This window comes from Heterocephalus glaber, unplaced genomic scaffold (assembly GCF_053883595.1).
Source record: "Heterocephalus glaber isolate CG9 unplaced genomic scaffold, H.glaber_assembly_v1.0 deba00001572, whole genome shotgun sequence".
Lineage (NCBI taxonomy): Eukaryota > Metazoa > Chordata > Mammalia > Rodentia > Bathyergidae > Heterocephalus > Heterocephalus glaber.
Window position 1 is genome coordinate 8,545,430 of NW_028258357.1, and position 12,993 is coordinate 8,558,422.

The window sequence follows — 12,993 nt, forward strand, 5'->3', positions numbered from 1 at the left end:
ACCTATCCTCTTTGCAGATCAAGTAGATTTCAAACCAACACTGATTAAGAGAGATGAAGGAGGACACTACATCCTTGTAAAGGGAAGAATCCAAGAGGAAGAGATGACAATCATAAATATCTATGCACCAAACACTAGTGCGCCCAACTATATAAAACAAATACTAACAGACATGAAAAGTCATATGTGCACTAATACAATTGTAATGGGGGACCTCAACACCCCACTGTCACAAATAGATAGATCAACTAGACTAAAAATAAGTAATGAAATACAAGAACTCAATTGAACTCTTGAACAAATGAACTTAACAGATGTTTACAGAGTCTTCCACCCCACAAAATCAGAATACACATTCTTCTCAGCTGCACATGGGTCATTCTCAAAAATAGACCACATACTCACACATAGAACATGTTTAAGTAAGTGCAAAGGAATTGAAGTTATCCCCTGTATATTATCAGACCATAGTGTGATGAAATTGGAGATCCATAGCAAAAGAAACTCAAAAAATTTCATAAAAACGTGGAAATTGAACAACACACTTCTGAAGAACCAATGGGTCACAGAGGAAATTAAAGAAGAAATCAGACAGTTCCTTCAATTAAATGACAATGATAATACAACATATTGGAATCTATGGGACACAATGAAAGCAGTCTTATGAGGGAAATTCATAGCAGTGAATACACATATTAGGAAAACAGAATGAGCCCAATTAAACAGCCTGATGCTGAACCTCAAGCTTCTAGAAAAAGAAGAGCAGGACAACCCCAAAGCTCATACAAGGGAGGAAATTATAAAGATCAGAGGGGAAATCAATGCAATGGAGACTAAGAGAACGATACAAAAAATCAATGAAGCCAAGAGTTGGTTCTTCGAAAGAATCAACAAAATTGACAAACCTTTAGCCAACCTTGTGAGAAAAAGGAAAGAAAAGGCCCAAATCCATGCAATTAGGAATGAAAAGGGTGAAATTACAACAGACCCAGCAGAAATCCAGATGATCATCAATACCTACTTCCAGAACCTATATGCCAATAAGATGGACAACACAGAAGAAATGGACAGATTCCTAGATACATATGAATTACCAAAGTTGAACAAAGAAGACCTAAAAATTCTGAACAACCCAATATCAACCAATGAAATTGAAAATGTAATTAAAATCTTATCAACTAAGAAAAGCCCAGGCCCTGATGGCTTCACTGCTGAATTCTACAAGACATTTAGAGAGGAACTGCTGCCACTACTGTTTAAACTCTTCGATGAAATTGAAAGGGAAGCAATACTCCCAAATTCATTCCTGGAAGCAAGCATCACCTTGATCCCCAAAGCAGAGAAAGACCCAACTGAAAAGGAGAACTATAGGCCAATCTCACTAATGAACACAGATGGAAAAATCCTTAATAAGATACTGGCAAATAGAATGCAGAAGATCATCAAGAAGATCATACACCCTGATCAAGTGGGATTCATCCCAGGGATGCAGGGATGGTTCAACATATGCAAATCAATCAATGTAATACACTATATCAATAGAGCCAAGGACAAAAACCATATGATTATCTCCATAGACACAGAAAAAGCATTTGACAAAATCCAACATGCATTTATGATAAAAACCCTACAAAAATTTGGAATAGATGGTCTCTACCTCAAACTGATAGAAGCCATCTATGAAAAACCAACAGCCAATATCATACTAAATGGTCAAAAACTGAAGTCCTTCACACTCAAATCAGGAACAAGACAAGGATGTCCACTATCAACCACTCTTGTTCAATATAGTTCTGGAAACATTAGCCACGGCAATCAGACAAGAGAAAGAAATAAAAGGAATAAAGATAGGAAATGAAGAAATCAAATTGTCATTACTTGCAGATGACATGATACTCTATATAGAAGACCCCAAGAACTCCACCAAAAGTCTTCTAGACTTAATAACCAAATTCAGTCAAGTAGCTGGTTACAAGGTCAGCACACAAAAATCAATAGCTTTCCTCTACACAAATGACAGACTCACTGAGAGAGAAATAGGGCAAATAATTCCTTTTACAATAACATCCAAAAAACTGAAATACCTAGGAATCATCCTAACGAAAGAAATCAAAGACCTCTTCTCTGAAAACTATGGCACTCTGAAAAGAGAGATTGAAGATGATATCAGAAAATGGACAGACATCCCCTGCTTCTGGGTAGGAAGGATTAATATAGTGAAAATGGCCATACTTCCAAAACTGCCATATAGATTCAATGCAATTCCAATTGAGATCCCAGCAGCATACTTCATGGACCTTGATAAAACAATCCAAAAATTCATTTGGAACAAGAAGAGACCCAGGATAGCCAAAGCAATTCTAGGTAACAGAGACATGCCAGGGGTTATCACAATCCCCAACCTGCAACTATACTACAAAGCTACTGTGATAAAAACAGCATGGTACTGGCAAAGAAACAGACCTGAGGAGCAGTGGAACAGATTAGAAGATGCAGAAACAATGCCAGACACACTCAGCCATCTCATCTTCAATAAAGGAGCCAAACACCCTCACTGGAGGAAAGATAGCCTCTTTAATAAATGGTGCTGGAAAAATTGGGCTTCAACTTGCCAAAGATTAAAACTAGACCTATATCTCTCACCATGCACTAAACTAAAATCAAAATGGATTAAAGATCTAAATATTAAAATAGAAATTCTGAACCAGTTGGAACAGACGTTAGGTAGAACCCTTGAAGACATCAGTGTAGGAAAAGATTTTATGAACAAAACCTCAGTTGCCTGTGAACTAGCCCAAACAATCAACAAGTGGGATCTCTTCTTATTAAAAGGCTTCTGCACAGCAAGAGAAACCACCAGCAGTGTGAAGAGACAACCCACAATGTGGGAAAAAATCTTCACCTGCTGTTCCTCAGACAAAGCTTTACTATCTTGAATCTGTAAAGAACTTAAAAAGATCAGACTTCCCAAATTTAAAGACCCAATCCGAAAATGGGCATCTGAAATGAACAGACATTTCTCAGACAAAGATGTAGAAATAGCAAATAAATACATGTAAAAATGTTCAACATCACTGGTCATTCGAGAGATGCAAATGAAAACAACGCTGAGATTCCACTTCACTCCAGAAAGAATGGCTAGTATCATGAAATCAACCAATAACAAATGCTGGCAGGGCTGTGGGGAAAGAGGAACCCTACTCCACTGCTGGTGGGAGTGTAGACTGGTGCAACCAATGTGGAACTCAGTATGGAGATACCTCAAAGTACTAGGACTGGAAGTCCCATTTGACCTGGCTATTCCACTGCTGGGGATCTTCCCCAAAGAATTAAAAAAATCATACCACAGTGATATATGTGCTCTCATGTTCACAGCAGCACATTTTGTGATAGCTAAAACTTGGAAACAGCCCAAATGCCCATCAACTGGAGACTGGATCAAGAAAATGTGTTTTTTTAATAAAATGGAGTACTACTCAGCCATAAAAATTGAGAAATTAGAGACATTTATAGCTAAGTGGATGCACATTGAGGCTATACTCCTAAGTGAAATAAATAGGACACACGTGTATAAACACCAAATAGTTTCTCTGGTGTGAGAAACTGAAAGTGTAAATAAGGACTAAAATGTATAATAGGTAATGTGAAATAGGAAGTAAAGGGGCAAAGGGGAAGGAAGTGGGAGGACTAGGGGAAAGGACAGAAGGGAATGGGATTAATATGAGAAAATGGAAAAATAGGAACAAAATCTTTGTAAATAGGGAGGATTGGAGGGGTTGAAGGGAGGGCTGGGCAAGGGCGAAAAATAAGAACCAAGAGAGACTACGTAAAGGTGCAAATTTCCAATGATGAATGTCATTATATTGTATACCTAATGATGTACCAATGATTAAAATGAATAATTGATAATGCAAAATAGGAAGAAAAGGTCCAAAGGGGTAGGGGTAGTGGGAAGGGCAGGGGAAAGGAAAGAAGGGAAAGGTAAAATGCTGAGAAATGGAAAAAATGGAAATAAAGTCTTTGTAAATAGGGAAGGGTGGAGGGTGTGAAGGGAGGGCTAGGAATGGGGAAAAAATAAGAAACAAGATGCATTATATAAAGGTACAATTCCCAATGAGAAATGTAATTGTGTTGTATACCCACAATGTACCAATAAAAGAATTTAATAAAGTGTAAAAATTAAAAAAAATAGGAAGAAAAGGGGTAAAGGCAAAGGGGAATTGGGAGGGATAGGGAAATTGAAAGAAGGGAATGGAATTAATATGAGAAAATGAAAAAATGGAAACAAAGTCTTCATAAATAGGGAGGGATGGAGGGATTGAAGGGAGGGCAGGGGAAGGGGGAAAAATAAGAACCAAGAGAGATTATGTAAAGGTGCAAATTTCCATTGATGAATGTCATATTGTATACCTAAAATGTAACAATAAAATAAAATTTTAAAAAAGTATGTTCTTTTTATGAAGAAAAGTTAATTTAAATTTTGTCCTCCCTTGCAATATTTAGTAAAACTAGCATATATGTAGAGAAGTTTACAATATCTATGAGTCTCAAATGTCTGGAAAATAATTTAGCAATAAACAACAGATTTATACAAAAAAAAAAGAAAAGAAAGGCACAGTGTTTTTAGAAGGAAGAGGCCTTGGAAAGTTAAAGAGAACACATAATAATTTCCATTTTTAAAAAATTAAGACAAAATTTAAAAGTTTTAAAACGTCTAATAAACAGAAACACCACTCTGCGTAAAGAGCCTCAACTTTGTTTCAAGCAGGGCCTTGGGTGAGTCACAGCCTCTCAGAAGCTTTAACTACTAGGACATGTGTGATTATCTGGTCCAAAGTGCTGGTTTCTTAAGGTTGTACAATTTTTTGAAAGCCTATAATTTCCAAACAAAAGCCCATGGGCTGGGCAGGTAAAATATATGAGTGAAGATGGCCAGGTTGAGGATTTGTTCTTTAAAGTGAATCCTTATCCATTTTTCATTATTTCAAGTTTGGTATTGTACTTTCCCTCTTACAAGAGACAAAATGGTCACAAGAACTGACAAATGACAGTAGTATGGAACCCACAGAGCAGTGAGGAGAGAAGCAGAGGACAGGAAATGCCAAAAATGTGTTTTAATGAAATCTAATTTTCAGTGTAGGTTATTCATTAAAAAAAAAACAAAAACACTAAACCAACACCTTGTGGGCCATTACACTTGTAGCCAAATAGAACATATGAATGGATTAAACAGGGTTCACAGGCTGCTAGTTCTCAAGTTTCCCCACTTTTTACTAGGGTCAGCACTACTAGTTTGCTAGTATTACCACTTCAGTGGATGTTTTAATTATCATAACCCACAGCATATTTGCCGAGTTCCTTTTACAGGCTGTGCTAAGACTTTCTGACTCTTCACCTCATTTAATTGTCACAGTAACCCCCCAAAGAAGGTATATACTGTTATCCTCATTTTATAGATGGTGAAATAAAGTTCAGAGGCCAAATAACATGCCCTAACCTACAGAACGAAGTATTTACATGGAAATATTTACAATACTATGCTGAATTTAAAAAATTAACTATAAAATGTTATGATTTTAAAAGTGTTACATTTATTGAATATTATTCCATCATGAAGATGCTATAAAATATATAAGGTTCTATTATTAAATATTTGAACCACTATTAAAAATCATGTAGGAGAAGCATTTTTTTAAAAAAACTTCATTTATTTAAAATCATTGATAGTCTTTATGTCATTCACCCTTATTCGATGCCATCCTCAAAGGGGAATATTGGCTCCACAGTGTATCTCTGGGAAGCGAGATTTATCACAAGTAAATAAGTAAAAGATTAGGGAAAAAAAGCCATAAGACTTCTTTGAGCTTTAGGAAGGCTCTAGGCTTGGCTACATACCTTTTTTCTCCCTTGTACTGGGTACAAAAACCTAGTGTCTTTGTCCTGTGCTGTATCCCCAGCTCTTTCTTCAATTTTTTGAGACAGGATCTCACTAAGTTCCTGGGCTGGAACTGTGATCCTTGTGCCTCAGCCTCCCAGAGGGCTGGGATTACGGGGATGTGCCACATGCTTTGCACACCTTTTAAAGATGTTTAAATCGACAGCCAGGTGGCCAACTACATCCTTAGTCTTGTGAGCTTTGGGCTGAAAGAAGGGTGGCTTCTCTCAACAGCCCAGTTAGAGAACTGCAGTGGGGACTTTGGCAATCTTTGCTAGGTGTTTTAGAGGCTTTACTGAGATTTCTGAACTGAGTTCTGAGTGCATCTATTAGCAGGATCTATTTGTGAGCCTTGTCACCTATATAGATGGCAAAAATGGCTCTGATCTTTTCTGTTTTCTAGTTGTCATAGCAGAATCCTAAATTCCACAACTTCAAATGCTGCCAGTCTGCAGAGACACAGGCACATTGGGGGAAAGGGACTTGGATGATGATCCATCTTGAAAATATGTAATTCTGAACATTCAAATAGGAGCACTTTCGAGAGTGACGGTGTTCTTAATCACACTGGACGGCAGGCTTGTGTACCAAAACCATCCCTGGTAAAATGGGACATATGGACACCCTACTGTGACAACCACTGCAGGAACTGGAGATGCTGGACATAGAAGATGGGACTCTGGGCTAGAAGGCATGCAAACATCCCATGAAGAACAGGTTTGATGAGATTCTGATTTTAACACTTAAAAGAGTGACCAAGCTGAAGAGCTTCCCAGTCTATATAATATATGGTTACAAATTTGGCCGTTGGACAATTCTGGGTTCAAACACCAGATGATACTAACTAGCTGCGTGGCTCTAGGCAAGTTTCCTAATTTTAAGGGATAGCCTGGTAAATGACTGAGGTGAAAAGTGAAAGCAGAAGGCCCAGAATAGGGCTCAATAAATGTCAGTATAGGCTCAACAAATGTCAGTTACTGCAAATATTGCTGACAATATGCTAGTGTAGGAGCACGACCCCCCCCCCCCCCCCGTTTGGGATATGGGATGTTTCAGGGATTCACTGAAACTGAATGGATGGCTACAGCCAACTTTAAAAAAAATAGTAATAATTTGACTTAGAAATTGCTCTTGGGGGAAAAATCAACTTGTAGGATTTTTTTTTTCTTCTGGGTTGGAGAAAAGGTAATTTTATGTAAAAATCTTAAGTATACTCTTTATTATACATATTTTAACATTTAATATTCACCATAAAATCTGGTTATTTCCATCAAGTAACAAATGTTTACTTTCAACTCTACAAAAAAGTATAATACTCTAGCAATAAATTTAAAATTGGCATATTGCTTGATTTTGAGACTCCATTTCTAGACTAGAATTTCAGAGTAAATTTTCATAACTCAGTATGTGAAGCCCTTTTATCTTGCTTTAAAAAACCCAACTATATTAAAAATCACAAATTGTTTAAAAATGAGGTTTTAAATTTGCTAGTACTGTATCTCTTAAAATGTGTATTTCAGGTTAGCTTTTATTTGCAGTAAATTTAAAAAATGAAACTTAGTAATTTATATGCTTTTTTTGGTGGTACTAGGGATTAAACCAGCACCTTGTGTATGCTAGGCAAGTGCTCTATTACTGACATACATCCCCAGCCCTTTTTATTTTGAGACAGGGTCTTGCTGAGTTGCCCAGGTTGGCTGTGAACTTGCAGTCCTCCTGCCTCAGCCTCCAGACTAGCTAGGATTACACACGTGCACTGCTGCACCCAGCTTACTTTCTTAAGACTGATTTTTAAAGTATTACAAACTGTATTTCTAAAAAAGTTTTTTTTTTTTTGAGCAAGTTAACAACTTCTGGTACTAAACATCAGTCTTGATGGGGAAATTTTAAAATTAACTTTTAATGTTCTTCATTGACTTCTTGTATTTCAGTATTGTAGTTCTCAATGCTTCCCTCTGTAGTTCCCCGACTCTGGTTGCATATTAGAACCATCTTGGGAATGTTTTAAAAAATGCTGTGTTCAGGCCACAGCACAGGCCATGCCTGAGGAGCTAGCTGGGCACCCATACATCTTCAAAATTCCTCAAGGCCACTCCAGTTGCTGCAGCGTGGGCAATACTGACTTATTTTCATGGTTTATTATGGGAATAAAGATAGCCAGGGGGAAAAAAAAGCAATCAAACCTGAGTAACAGTCCTAAACCATGGGACCATCTGGTGGTGTTCAGCTAAATGGTAATGAAACAGTGAATGACTTGGCCGCTAACACGATCGTTTGCTCTGCACCACCCAGAGGTGCTATGACTGCATCTTTCTAAAGGGAAAATGTTTGGATTATTGACTAAACACACAGGAAAAAAAGGAAATAGAAGCAAACACTTACTTCTGGTAAGATAATCTCCTGGATGAGTAGTCTTTATAATGTCTGAATATTTATGATCTGGTTGAAACTTGTGATAGTTTCAATTCTGAATTTTTAAATTTAAATCAAATTTATTGGGGGAGGAAGAAACAGTTTTCATAGGATTGTTTTGGTTGCTACTCAACAACTGTACCATTTTGAATGGTCCTTTATAAGTGTTAGCGCTTCCATATTTCTAAGTTCACTGAAACATCTAAGGCTGGACAGGAATTGTAACATTCATACTCCTGTTTAGGAAAGTGAGAGCTCAAGGTGTTAAAAGTTGGCATTAGGCAGAGTTGGGACCAGAACCAGGTCTGTTGACTGCTAGGTAAATGCTCTTCCAGACAACACTGCCTCTTCTGAAACCTCTGAGAAGCTCTGAGCCTCAGCACCTCAAGCAGAGAGGTGACACTCCTCCTTTTCAGTTTGGCTGGTTGTATTAAGGAAGGAGAGGGTGGTTCATGCACTGTGAAGAGATATAAAACACAAAAGGGGCCAGGAACATGCAGAGCCAGGGAGCAATTTATAGGAGAGGGAAGAACACATGAACACAAAGCAGCAGAGGAGAGGCGGAGGTAAGAACTATGTAAGGTCAAAAAGTTAAGGAGCAAATAAAGAGCTTTTAAAAGCCTTTTTGAGGTTTACCCACCTATCTTTTGAGGGGAAGGCTGATATGGGATAAGGGGTGATTCAGAGAGATTTTGGGTATTAGATGGAATGGAGGTACGAGAGACAGCAGGTAGGGAGGGATGTAGAGAACAGTTAAGAAGTATGTGAGATAATGTAAAGAGGGATTTGGGTAACAGTGAAAATAAAGATACAGATGAAAGATTACTTAAAATCAAGGAAGAAATGTTTAGCAAAATAGCTATTAAGCTGACAGTATTTCAATAAGGCATTGCCTACTTTTGGAGTTGACGGTTATTTTTAAGTAGGATGATGGAAGAATTAATTAGGTGATCCTTAATTGATTGAATGATGGATCAAATATCAGCCTGGGAGTGGTTTTGTTGTCTTGCTCATATCTTTCAGTTTTATCACAAAAAGTTGCTGTAGTAAAGTAAAATGAAAGCTCTTCATAAGGTGAAGAATAAACTAGAAAAATCAGGAGTCAAAGTGGTATGAGTTGATAGTTTAATAATGGACAGATGTACAATCCTGCTCTTTAGGACCAAAGCCCAGTAACAAAATGACAAGCAGAGTTATCGACACTAAAAGCGCTATGGATTTTGCTGACTCCAGCATGGTAAAGGTGGGTTCAAGTCAGACAAACCAGGTCTAGAATCCTGGCTTTGAGAGAAATACAAAGGTTTAGAATAAATGCAAAGAGGAATAACCCTGAGAAGACTAAAAGACAAGTAGGCTTCAGCATCAGTGAGGAAAACCAGGAGTGCATTCTGATCACCAACAAGACTGCAAGCATACTCTACAGCAGAGAACTGGCACACAGTTGAAGTTGAAGGCACTGAAGTAACATCAAAGAGGCAAAGCCATCAGGGCAATGACATGGCAGGATGAGGGAGCCAACGGGTGCCTTGCTTAGGATGGAGTCAATAAAAGTTTAGCAGGCTAAAAATGACTGCAGAGTTAAGGGCAGTCCTGCCTAGCACAAAGAGTGAAGACCTGCAGGTAGTGTTTACAAAGTGGGTGGAAGGCAGTCTGGAAGAGACACTGATGGTGACCTTGGAGACTGCAAGTTCAGAAATGGTCAAGTAAAATGTGAGAAAAGGAAAAAATGGAAACAGAGTCTTTGTAAACAGGGAAGGGTGGAGGGGGTGAAGGGAGGGCAGGGGAAGGGGGAAAAAATAAGAACCAAGATGCATCATGTCAAGGTACAAGATCCCAATGATGAATGTAACTGTATTTTACACCTAAAATGCACCAATAAACTAAATGGAAAAAAATGGTCATGTTCTATTTGTAATCATGTGGTTGAATAACAGAATAAAAGTGAAGGCTACTGTGATCGAAGTAGAAATACAGGAAGCCTCAGCAAAAGAGGAAAAATGCGAGATGATTAAAAGCGGCACTATCCCTGTGTCATTTGCATGAGCAGGCCATGCATAAAGTAAACACAGGAAAAGAAAAATGAAGGGCCCATAGGACTCCTTAGAAAAGGGCTACAAAGAAGCAGAAAAGGCTGAGCTGTAAAAGAGCAAGTCTGAAAAAGTTGCTTCCTAACAGGTTTCCTCGCTTCCAATCATTCTATGCACAAAGCATCCAATGATTCTTTGAAAAGCTAGGCTATGCTGCTCCTCTGCTCAAAATCCTCCCTTGGCTTGCCATCTCACTCAGAAGAGCCAAAATTCTTGCCAAGGATGGTTTAACTAGGTTAGTCTCCTATTACCTGTCTAAGGGTATCTCCTACCACTCTCCCAATAGTTCACTTCACTGCAGCTACCCTGGCTCCTTTCCATTCCTCAAACCTGCCAACCACCACCTACTGTTGGAAGGGTCTTCCAGTGTGCCAAGCATTTGGCTTCCTACAGGTCTTTGGTGAAACGTTACCTGATCTATGCAGGCTACCCCAATGACACTATGTTATACAGTAGTATAACAACCTAACAAAAGTCTGTCTCTTTCACCCAATGGAACATAAATTGCCCAAGATGGACCTTGTTTGGTTCTCCTCAGAGCTTAGGACAGCATGAAATACTCATGCCATGTACTGAGCTAAACGAATTGTTGGTCAAGCGAATGGAGAGAGAAATACAGAGACAGACATGAAAGCACTTACAGGTAATTTGGGGACAGAAAAATGGGGGAGACCAGGATAGTGTACTAAATGTTGAAAAGGTTCCAGGCTCTAGGGACGTGGTGTAGCTTTACTGTTATAAGTCATCCTTTACCCTACCAACCTTCAGAGCTGAGATCTATTACCTAAGTTTGCAGCAGAAAATGAATTATCTAAAGATTTCAGATATACTACCAATTTACCCTTCTTGAAAGCAGGGTTATGTTTAAAAATCTAGAACACTAAATAAACAAAGATGCCAATTTGAATTTCTAACTTCAGATACCATAGGTCTCCTTGTGCTCCCATTCTTTTCTAGCTTTAATTCTCACACTATTAAGATATGCCTTAGATGAAAGAAATACTTACGATTTCAAAAGCAGTCTTATAAAGAAAGTTTTAGAACACCTTATCTTCTCTAAAGTACCTAATGATCATAAAGTCAGCAAGCATCTTTTTATTTTATAGATGATGGGAGGACAGACTATCCATGAACCATAAACCACATTAATATAAAGTGGTATTAAAACAGTAGTGAAAAATGGTTCTAATTCTCTTCTTTTAAAAATGGACCATTTAAAATCCAATGTACAATAGTCATTCCCTTGGGCTAAATATTTAAACGTTAAGGATTTTCATCAAGGAAAATACTGTTGAAGGACAAAAATATTCATTAAAAAAAGTAAACTTGTCTGAAAGTAGAGCACACTATTCTATAAATGTTTCTTGCCAAAGAAAGTCCCAAGTTCTACAAACTTTAAAAATCGAAAAAAGACTATCTCATTAATGTGATTAAATTTATTTCCACTCCAAATTATAAAGAAAATGAAGCAAAGACCTGTTAATGTTATTATCTATCAAACTTCAAATAAGCATACTCATCTTAAAAGTACCAAACCATGAAACTCTCTATCAAGGTACACTTAAAAACATTCAACTGAGTTTATAGTCTGTGGAAAAGCTTAGATTATATACATTTGAACTGGTGATTCATCCTCACTCTTTTGAGCTATCCTCCAGGAAGGGTATGAGAATTCTCAGGATCATCTCTAAAACATCTGCTATCAGAAAAGAAGAGCAGTAAAAAGAACACTCAAGAGTTAAACACAAAGATTTGGGCGCTGGGCCCTGACTCCAGTTAACAAGGTGCTGGCACAGCCCAAGGCTGGCCTAAAAAGGTTGCTTCAAGTGTGAATCCCAGCTCTACCACCATGCCACCCAGACAAGTGTGCTCAACTCTCTGAGCCTCCGTCTCCCCATTGTGTAAGACGACAGTAGTTCACAGGGTTATTTGCATAATCCATGTAAAATGCTTAGCATATAGCAAGCACTTTGTAAGTGCTGATTTAAGCTGTGACAATTACTTTTAATAGCTAATGATCTGCAAGGTAATTTGAAAATCATGTAGACCTTGAAACCATGATTTAAGTTGAGACTCTTGGTCCTACACTGAACCCAAACCCAGACCTGTGTGCTAGTGATCTGGGAATTAGTGCCGATTCCTAAGATAGTAATATTGCCAGAGACAGATACCATATAAGCATATATACACTTTTGTTTAAAGTCCTTGTTTCGCAGCCATATTATATTGTTCGATAATGACACCTTCAACTAAAGAGAATATATATTTAACATGCCTACACTGCATATAATCATCCAGCAGATGAAATGGTTTAACAAATAGAGATAACAAAGAAATGGATCTTACAATAAAAAGCATAAATGTAAACCCCCAATTAAGAGTTTAAGTGGAAAAATTATCAACTTGTTGACAAGGAAATTATTAGGATAAAGACAATTTCCTTTTTGACTTATACCAATGAGCACTATAGGAACACAACCACCAAAACTTTTTTATTACATGAAGCATTCTTTATGAAATACACAAGTCTCTAAGGTTATTTTCCAGGGATTGGTCCTA